Source organism: Myotis davidii, unplaced genomic scaffold (assembly GCF_000327345.1).
Source record: "Myotis davidii unplaced genomic scaffold, ASM32734v1 scaffold102, whole genome shotgun sequence".
Lineage (NCBI taxonomy): Eukaryota > Metazoa > Chordata > Mammalia > Chiroptera > Vespertilionidae > Myotis > Myotis davidii.
In genome coordinates, this window is record NW_006293778.1 from 759,293 (window position 1) to 770,191 (window position 10,899).

Sequence of the window (10,899 nt, forward strand, 5' to 3'; positions counted from 1 at the left end):
ACACACACACACACACACCCGTGCACAACTTTCATGCACTGGACCTCTAGTATAAGGAATAAGAAAGAGAAGTCAAATTCAGGGTTTGGTAGGCCTTTGGTGAAGAGGGGAATAGAGAGTGTTTAATGAATACAAAGTTTCAGTTTGGGATAATGAAAAAGTTCAGGAGATGGATGGTGGTGATGGCTGTAAAATAATGTAAATGTATTAAATGTCACAGAACTATACACTTAAAATTGTTAAAATAATGTTTTAAGTTATGCATATTTTACCACAATTAAAAATATCAATTTCACCCATTTTGGACTTTACACCATGGATTTTCTAGATTAGAAGAGTCCTATTCAGTCATAATTCAACCATGATAATGAATAGCCCCTGTTTGCTAGACTGGTGATATCTATGTATAGAATCAGAGACATTTATGACAAAAATAAATGTGTGAAAGTGTGTTAGCTTAGATGAAATTTTAAAATTGCAGGACTTAGTAAGAGAGAATTTAGGTTTCTATAATCAAGAACCCTAAATTTGTTTTGTTTTGTTTTTTTGGTCTGCTTATCAGTTGAACAATGGCTACATAAGGAGTGAAACTTGTAAATCTTATAACTGTCATCCAGATTTGAAATATATGGATAAAAAAAAATTTCTACCCAGGTTTCTCAAAAACTTCTGAGTCTTCTCCTTTTCCCTGCACAATCATAACAATGGCAATTGCCTGGCTGGTGTGGCCCAGTGGTTGGGCATCAACAGTTCAATTCCCAGTCAGGGAACATGCCCAGGTTGCAGGCTGATCCCCAGTAGGGGGTGTGCAGAAGGCAGCCAATCAATGATTCTCTCTCATCATTGATGTTTTTCCCTCTCTCTCCTGAAATCAATAAAAATATATTTAAACAATGGCAATGAAGATGGTTTCCTAGGTGCTCCTTGGTATATTAGCAGTGGGCTACAACTCTGAGACATATAGTCAGTCCAACACAATATCTTTTACACAGTACCTTCAAAGTTTAATATTTAAAAAAATATGTATCACAAAAATGCAACAAAATTCTACACAATAACATTAAAAAAGCATACTAAAGTAAAAAAAAAAAAATAGAAATGCAGAGTGAATCCCATTTAGTTATTTAGGCAAGAATTGACACAAAAATAAAAATAAATAAAAAAACTAAGGTGGAAGGAAAAGGAACACAATTGTCTTAATAATTTTATATGCTGGGAACCTGAGAAACATGCTTCAGAAGAAAATAAGACATGTTTGTATAAAATTAGGGGGAAAAAGGACTCAGCAAATCCTAAACTGCTTTGAAAATTTTAAAAATTAAATTTTAATCATAGAAGTGATTTGGCAACACTGGGTCAAACTGAACCTTATTTTTTAAAATGTATTTTTTTAAAAACAGAAAATACTTTAGCTTATTTTCAGTTCTTTCAGCTCTTATCCTGCATAATACTTTTAAAATTGTACTACTGATCTGCAATTCTTTTTTTTTAAATATATTTTTATTGATTTTAGAGAAGGGCGAGGGAGAGATAGAAACAGCAATGATGAGAGAGAATCATTGATCAGTTGCCTCCTGCAAGCCCCCAACTGGGGATCAAGCCCACAACTCAGGCACGTTTTCTTGACTGGAATTGAACCTCGGACCCTTTAGTAGCAGGCCAACGCTCTATCCACTGAGCAAAACCAGCTATGGTCTGATCTGCAATTCTTGCCTTCTGCATATAATGAAAAGAATCTACTTGAGCAACCAATCAGAGTATTCACTGAGTACTACTATGTGGTTTTTAGTGTGCTAAGGACCACTGATGATAAAAATTTTTGACAAGTCCTTGCCCACTTGGAGTTGATGAAGCCTTAGTGTTTTAAGCCTTATTTACCTTAGATATCCCCTAATTTCCTATTTCCCCTCATATAGTTAAGATTAAACTAGAATCATCTTCTGATTTCAACATGGGACACCCAATACAGATATCTAGTAAACAACTAGATATGTTTGTTTGGAGGTTAGTAAAGAGGACTGAACTTGAGATTGGAACCTGACAAGTAAAATGATGATAGTTGAAGTTAAATGTATATATGAGAATGCCTATTAAGAGTGTACAGAGGAAGAAGAGAATAAGGGTAAGAGATGGAATTGTAGGGCTATCACTTAAGATAAACATAGGAGAAAAGAAGTAAAGAAGAAAGGTCACCAGAAAGGAAGAAAAACAAGAGTGGTATGGCAGAAACCCAGAAAGACGTTACAGAAAGGAAATATTTCAACTAAAAAAGAAAAAAGACCACTGAACTCAATAATTAGGAAATCATTGGTAACTTTTGTTTATACAGTTTGAATATAGTTAAAAGGGCTACAGTGGATTGATGAATAGGGGAGGAGAGGAGAATGAAGAAGTGGTTAACTACTGAAAAGCTGGATCAAGTGAAAATTTTTAGTGTAAGCAAATCATAAGCATATTTTAGGTTTGAAATGAAAACTCTTGGAAAGAGGGAGAAACATAAATTTATGGGAAAGAAAAAAGTATTAGGGGATCAAGGAAGAACAGAAAATGATCAAGAGCTAAGGTCTAAAGCATTAAAACTTTGGAAATGGATAAGATCTTGCCTCATTTGAAGCGGAGAGAATTTTTTAACATGAAAAATGTAGAAAGCTGAAGTCATACACTATCACATTTTATATATTGGTAATTCTAAGTAACATCTTTGTAATGAGTTGGTATACTTTCATGAAGTAACTGAATTCAGATCTTCCTATGGCCTTCTGCAGTCATAGCTCTAATGAATGAATGCTCAGATTTCTGTCACAAATCAGATCATCAGTTACTCCCTTTAATAGTCAATTAATTCTAAGCTTATACTCACTTTTTTATTACTAATAGATATTTCTTATATAATAAAATTAAGACATAATTGGGAAACTTAGAAATCTTTAATTATTAATGGTCATCACACTGGCTTCTGGTGACCAGAAATTGTTTGGGATTTCACAGACCAATAAAAACTTTTGAGAAACTGACATAAAGGTGCCAACTTTTTATTTTTTTTCAAAACAAGAGTATTAACAAAAAAAGAAGAAAGTTAAGGAAAACAATCTAAAATTTAAGGACAATTCTCAAAAGTCTGAGAAATTGTCAGTGCCCAGAGAAGACCAAGAACACATGAAACGAAATGTAATGTGTTATCCCAGATGGGAGTTTAAACCAGAAAAAGGATATTAATGAAAAACTAAAAACATTGGAATAGAGTATGGAGCTTAATTAATAATAATGTATTAATATTGGTTCATTGGTGTAGCAAATGTAGCATAGTAACCTAAGATGTTGACAAGAAGAGAAACTGGGTAAGGGGAATGTATAACAATTCTGTAATTATCTTTACAACTTTTCTGTAAATCTAAAACTATTCTAAGATTAAAAAGTTATTTTTTAAAAATTTACAAGACAGTCCTCAAAAACAAGGACATCTATAAATTTAACCAAAGACATACACACATATGCAGGCGCGCGTGCGCACACACACACACACACACACACACACACACACACAAATATGACTTAGTTTTTCTTGTTTTATTATTGACCACTTCAAACTTTCTCTCAATCTACAGGTAACATCATCAATAGGGAACTAACCCGTGGTCTAGGACAGCGATTTTCAACCTTTTTCATCTCATGGCACACATTTATTTATTACTAAATTTCTATGGCCCACCAGAAAATACATTTTTTGCTGATCTGACAAAAAATAGGTATAACTTTTGATTCATTCACACCAGATGGCTACTGTTGTGTTAGGTGTTGTCATTTTTTAAAATTTAAAGTTCTAAGGGAAAAGAGGTCAGTGCCCCTGATTAAAAATAGTCAGATACTGCCCTAGCCGGTTTAGCTCAGTGGATAGAGCATGGGCCTGTGGACTGAAGGGTCCCAGGTTCGATTCCTGTCAAGGGTACACACCTAGGTTGAGGCTCTTCCCCAGCCTCAGGCCCTGGTCAGGGTTCATGCAGGAGGCAGCCAATCTGTTTCTCTCACATCGGTATTTTTCTCTGTCTTTCCCTCTCTCTAAAAATCAATGGAAAAATGTCCTCAGGTGAGGATTTAAAAAAAAAAGTCAGTTATTGCATGTTTTATTCATTATTATTATTATTTAAATATTTTTATTGATTTCAGAAAGGAAGGGAGAGGGAGAGATAGAACATCAATGATGAGAGAATCATAGATCGGCTGCGTTCTGCACGCCCCAAACTAGGGACTGAGCCCACAACCCAGGCATATGCCCTGAACCAGGAATCAAACAGTGAACTCTTGGTTCACAGGGCAACGCTCAACCACACCTAGGTTGAGGCTCTTCCCCAGCCTCAGGCCCTGGTCAGGGTTCATGCAGGAGGCAGCCAATCTGTTTCTCTCACATCGGTATTTTTCTCTGTCTTTCCCTCTCTCTAAAAATCAATGGAAAAATGTCCTCAGGTGAGGATTTAAAAAAAAAAGTCAGTTATTGCATGTTTTATTCATTATTATTATTATTTAAATATTTTTATTGATTTCAGAAAGGAAGGGAGAGGGAGAGATAGAACATCAATGATGAGAGAATCATAGATCGGCTGCGTTCTGCACACCCCAAACTAGGGACTGAGCCCACAACCCAGGCATATGCCCTGAACCAGGAATCAAACAGTGAACTCTTGGTTCACAGGTCAACGCTCAACCACTGAGCCATGCCAGCTGGGCCAGGTTGCATGTTTTAAAAATTCTTGCGGCACACCGGTTGAAAATCACTGGTCTAGAAGACTATAAAGACTCTTAAAAGCATCTCTGATTATTTAAGAATTTTGACTTTAGTGAAAGTCTCATAATAAATTCCTAAGTTTCTTTTTTTCCCTTTTAATTCTGCAAATATATGCTGGAAAAGAGTTGATCAACATTGACAGTAAGCACTGCATCAATTCCCTTTAATGGTAGATAGAGCTGGATCCACAAAATCTGAGGGTCGCCTGCATATCTAAGTTTAGAGGCCAGTTTCTTCACAACATTTAAATTTCAACAGAAAAACATAAAGTTAGAGGAACTATTTTCCATCTTTTAATAGTAAAGAACCAAGAACCCCCCTACATCTTTGTTAGTTTTCAGAATTCTATATTAAAGAGCATAGTGGAGAACTCAGGTAAGCAAGAATATCTATTTTCCTTTGTAGTTTAGAAGATGCAAGAGTGAAGAAACAATTTCCTAGGTAATGTGATTATGTCCTAAACCAGGGTTGGGCAAACTTTTTGACTTGAGGGTCACAATGGGTTCTTAAACTGGACCGGAGGGCCAGAACAAAAGCATGGATGGAGTGTTTGTGTGAACTAATATAAATTCAACATAAACATCATTACATAAAAGGGTACGGTAATTTTTGTTTGTTTGTTTGTTTTATTCATTTCAAACAGGCCGGATGCGGCCTACGGACCGTAGTTTGCCCACGGCTGTCCTAAACAAAGCTTTACCTGCCAATCGCACTCATTGCAAAGGACTCTTCAAAGTGAAATCTCAGAGTACCAATATGCAACACAAGTATTCATTGGTAAAAATGGACTTGATACTATGCACTGTTCCAAATTTAAGTAAAAGTATTTAACCATTATGAAATATCAAGCCACTTAGTATGTCATTTGTTAAGTTATCCTACAATTTAATTTTTTAAAATTCAATTTATAAATACTGATAAGCACTAACTATATGCTACATAATATTCTTAGTACTGTGGAAATACCAATATGAGAAGTCAGGGTTCTTGCTCTGAATAAAACTTCATTTTTAAAATGTAAGGCCTCTTAATAAGTACAAAAAAAGGAACTGCTGTCCTCGCCAGTTTGGCTCAGTGGACAGAGCATCGGCCTGTGGACCAAAGGGTTAAAACCAGTCAAGACTCCTCCCTGGCCGGCCCTCGTCAGTTAGCACATGCAGGAGGCAACCAATCAATGTGCTTTTCTCACATGGATGTTTCTCTCTGTCTTTCCTTCTCTCTTCCACCCTTCCTAAAAATCAATGGAAAAATATCCTTGGGTGAGGATTAACAAATAGATAGATAGATAGATAGATAGATAGGAACTGCTGATACAGACTATAACATGAATGAACCTTGAAAACATGCCAGGTAAAAGAAGACAGTCAGAAAATACCACATATTGTTTGATGCCATTCATATGAAATGTCCATATGAAATGTAGGCAAATCTATATACAGGAAGATTAGTGATTGATTAGGACAGGGAGCCAGAGGTTTGGGGGAATGGAGAGTAGGTAGAAAGTCTCTTTCATAGGGTATAAAAATGTTCTAAAATTAGAGTGTGGCGATGGCTACACCACTCTGTATATATTAAAAAACTTTTGAATAACATAAACTAGGGGCCCGGTGCACGAAATTCGTGCACTGGGTGGGGGGAGTGTCCCTCAGCCCAGCCTGCCCCCTCTCACATACTGGGAGCCCTCAGGCGTTGACCCCTATCACCCTCCAATTGCAGGATAGGCCCCTTGCCCAGGCCTGGGCAGGGGACCCTCATTTCCCCCCATCACTGGTTCTGCCCCCAGCCCAGGCCTGATGCCTCTGGCCCAGGCATCAGGCCTGGGCAGGGGACACCCAGCCCCCCGCCCAGGCCTGATGCCTCGGCCAGAGGAGTTGACCCTCATCACCCTCCGATCACCAATCACCGGATCGGCCCCTTGACCATGAGGCCTCCGGCAGAGGTGTCAGGCTTGGGCAGGGAACCCCCAGCTCCCCCCGGTTGCAGGCTCCGCCCCTGCCCAGGCCTAACGCCTCTGGCTGAGGCGTCTGGCCCAGGCAGCGGGGACCCACAGCTGCAGTGGCCCCGCTATCGTGGGCTTCCCTTTAGGCCCAGGCAAAGAATGCAGGTACTTCCAAACTGATGCTGAAATAAATCTGACACTCATTTATTCAACCAACATTTGGTATATGAGTACTTACAATGGGCCAGCTGCTGTCTTGAGAGCAAGGGATATAAAGACAAGCAAGATATAGCCCCTACCCTCAGATATTTAGTCTCTTGAGATATCTAGACTTATATACTAATAGAAACACAGCAGCACTAGCCGAAATATAAATGAGCCACAAATGCAAGCCACATTTATAATTTTAAAATTTCTAGTAATCATATTTTTTAAAGTAAAAAGAAACAAGTAAAATGAATTATAATATTTTACTTTACCCAATATATCCAAAATGTTACTTTAACATGTAATGCATATAAAAAAATTGATATTATTTTACATTCTTTTTTCGTCATAGTTTTTGAAATCCTGTATTTATTTTATACTTAAGAATATCTCAATTCGAATTAGCCATGCTTCATGTGTACTGGATGGCATAATTATTCAGAAAAGACCTATTTTTTTAGAAATTTGAAAAGGATATGACATTTTCAGGTACAGTACAAAATAAAGTAGTAGAGAGGCTTAAACATGTTCACAGGTTAAAGGTAAAGAGTATACGTACAAGTATAGATACTTGATGGGGACTGTGGAGAACAGGATTAATAGCACAAGCAGTTAATTTTAAAAAGAGGACCATCACACATCTTCATTGTGACAGGTAGCAAGGGAAGAATTTAGTACAATTACAAACAAGTTCAGTGAGTGTGTGTGGTGAGAAAACAGAAAGTTGAGACAGTTTAGGTTAAGAGCTTCCCATTTTTCTCAGTGAATCAGAAAACAATTTTATCAGCCCTTCCACCATTGCCAAAACAAATATGAAGGGACTACATTTATGGAAAAATTTAAGAAACAGCATCTTACTGTAACAACATTCAGCTGTATTTTTGTAAAATTGCAGCCATTTTCTAGCTTTCTTCTGGACTGGTCGCTCTTGGATTTTGTCACTGTATCTCTGAACACAGAAGCAATACCATGGGATTCATTCTTTCTTCACCTAATTATTGAGCAAACATGAACCCAATGTCTACTCTGTCAAGTACTGTGTAAGACACTGCGCATAAAAAGATGAATTAAGGCCCTCACTGACCTATATTTGCATCCTCAGTATTTAGCACATTATGTCTGCACAAAGGATGTGCTTTAAAAACATAGCATTACATTGCCCTGTAAATACTACATATCAACTAAAATATTTATTGAAAAAGTCTTTCAGTTAAAAGTCTTAAGTAGTGCTGTCCAGTAGAATTTTCTGTGATAATGATAATGTTCTACTCTGATCTGTCCAATATGGTGGGTAATAGTCACATGAATTTTTAATTAATTAGAATTTTAACAGCAAATATGGTTAGTAACTACTATACAAGTCTAAATATTAGAAAACAGTAGCTAGTGACATTTCCACTATTATAATGAAGATGCTGTCATCCTTTCTCTGAGTTAATACACATAATATACTGCTAGAAATGAGTACACTATGGATAATACTAACTGTACCAAAAAGACATAAAAAATTCTCTTAGTGTAAAATAACTTCATTGTGAGCCAGAAAAGAAAGAGAAAGAGAGCCCTAGCCAGTGTGGTTCAATTGGTTGGAGGGTTGTCCCGTATACTGAAGTGTCATGGGTTTGAATCCTGGTCAGGGCACATAGTTAGGTTAGGGGTCAATCCCCAGTCAGGACAAACCATTTGTTTCTCTCTCACATCGATGTTTTCCCGCGCAGAGAGAAAAGAAAAAGGAAATGGTATTCCAATCTTTTCTTTCCACTCTACTAGTACTTCTCTAACAGAAAACATTAACCTTCTGACAACCTCCTGATTTTCCTCATTGATTCTAGTTAGTGAAAATACTTTGTGGAGATAAGGAGTCAAGCATTTCTTTAATTAAGGAGAAGGTACTAGAGCATAGTAGGTATTTCTGTAATAAAATGACTATAATTTGGGGGGGGCAAGACAAGTTGTTGAAAATCAGGATTCATATAATGAATAAAGTGTGTTTAGAACGCCAAAAACCTATCCTTGATTTGCATATTAATTTTCCCAATTTTGTCCTATTTATATCAATTTTTTAAATAAGTCTCTTCCTAAAAGACATGGATGACTCAATCCATTGAGCAAATTGAAGTATAATCTAAACTAGACTTTGAGTAATCCCCGGTAGAGTAACTAAAATAACTGCTTATGACTGAGATAGTAAAATATGCTTTCATTACTATCCTGAATGTATAATTTAAGTGACTGTACAAAGTTAATCAAAGGTACAAAGTCCTAAATTGGCACAGGTTTGATTACATACTTAGAAGATCTGATAACTTAAAAATAAAACCAAGGAGGTGAGCAACTAAATATCAGAGACAGCAACTTGTCTGACTTGTCTTAGAAATTAGCCACACAACTTCTCACCCTTCCTTTAGGCTGCATTCATTTGAAGCCATTTAAAAAAAAACAACATGACCAGATTGTCTGTCTTGAACGTGAGCGGTTATACAAGCAGGATTTTATTCAGGTTAACAAAAAAACCTAACACTGAGAAGCTGTGTCTTCATCTACCAGAAAATACTATAATACTATAGTCTTCACCTGTAGTATTGGTCTTCCTACCAGACAAAAAACACCATCAGGTAAATAATCCTTCTGTACAGGAAGACTGGCAAATCAAAAGCATGAGATCAGACCTGTAATAATTAACTTCAGGAAAAAATAATTAACTTCGAGTCCAGTTACTGTGCTAAGGCTTACTGCAACAAAGTCTTACCACAATAGGGGTATTATAATGATACTAGAGGCCCGGGTGCACGAAATTCATGCAAGGGGCTTGGCCCTTGCAGCCCCAGCTTCGTCTGGAAGGCCCGTTTGGCTGTGCAGTCTAATGAGTATATCATGCTTTTATTATTATAGATCATTAGCTTGGTTTCCTAATAAGGCATATATCTGGGCTATCTGAATTCACAATTAACTAAAAATAGCCAACATTTGTCTGAGGGAGTGGCGGGCAGTTCTAATTTCATATATAAGATTTTTTATTTTTAGAATAATGCCCACTGCAAAATAAAGGCTGGCTCTTGAAACAGCATACTTCGCGGTCTTCACCGTCTAACTGCTTTTCTAAAGCCAGGGAAAGGAAAGAGAGTTCCCAACGCTTTCGTCTCCCCCCAAAACCGTTTCTGCTTCACTGCCTTTTGAGTGAGCTGCAGAAGCATTTAACTCAAGCGATTTAGAAATGAAGCAGCCACCAGGCACAGACCTCCTCCTCCAGACCAGGTTAGGCTTCCTCGGCCAGAAGCAACTTTCGCCCTAAAATTTAGGGCCTAAATGGTCACTGCTGCCCTCGTGCAGTCTGTGCCAAGAGGCAGGAGAGATTTTTCTCTCTGAATTAATCCTAACAACGTGGCGCTTCTGATACGCCGGACATCGCCCTCTTCTAAGCCTGCGTCCCCCTCGCCCCCAGATGTTCCCCTGGCTCCAACCCTATTTCGCTCACATTGCCCTCCGGAGGACCGGGGGATGGGGGGGGCGGATAAAAAATAAGGTGGACATTCCCAAAGTTTCAGCTGAGCTGGGGTGAGGACAAGGTAGGCGCATAACCTCCACACGAACCTCTCGCGAAACTCAACGGGGTGTTGGACTATCTTCCGTCCCCCGGGAACACTCCTCCGGCGGTGAGGGGTCGGACTAAGTTTCAGCTGAGCTGGGGTGAGGACAAGGTAGGCGCATAACCTCCACACGAACCTCTCGCGAAACTCAACGGAGTGTTGGACTATCTTCCGTCCCCCGCCCCGGCTTCGGGGAACACTCCTCCGGCGGTGAGGGGTCGGACTAGGGCAGGGCCCTCCTCTGGGTAACCGACGCCACCCCGGACTGGCGCTGACTGCAAACACGGAGGGGGCAAAGCCGAGCCCCCCGTCCAACGGGTCCCGAAGGCCAGAGGCAGGAAACGCCAACCTCTGTGCACTTTCCGTGCCCCCGCCCTGTTTGCTCC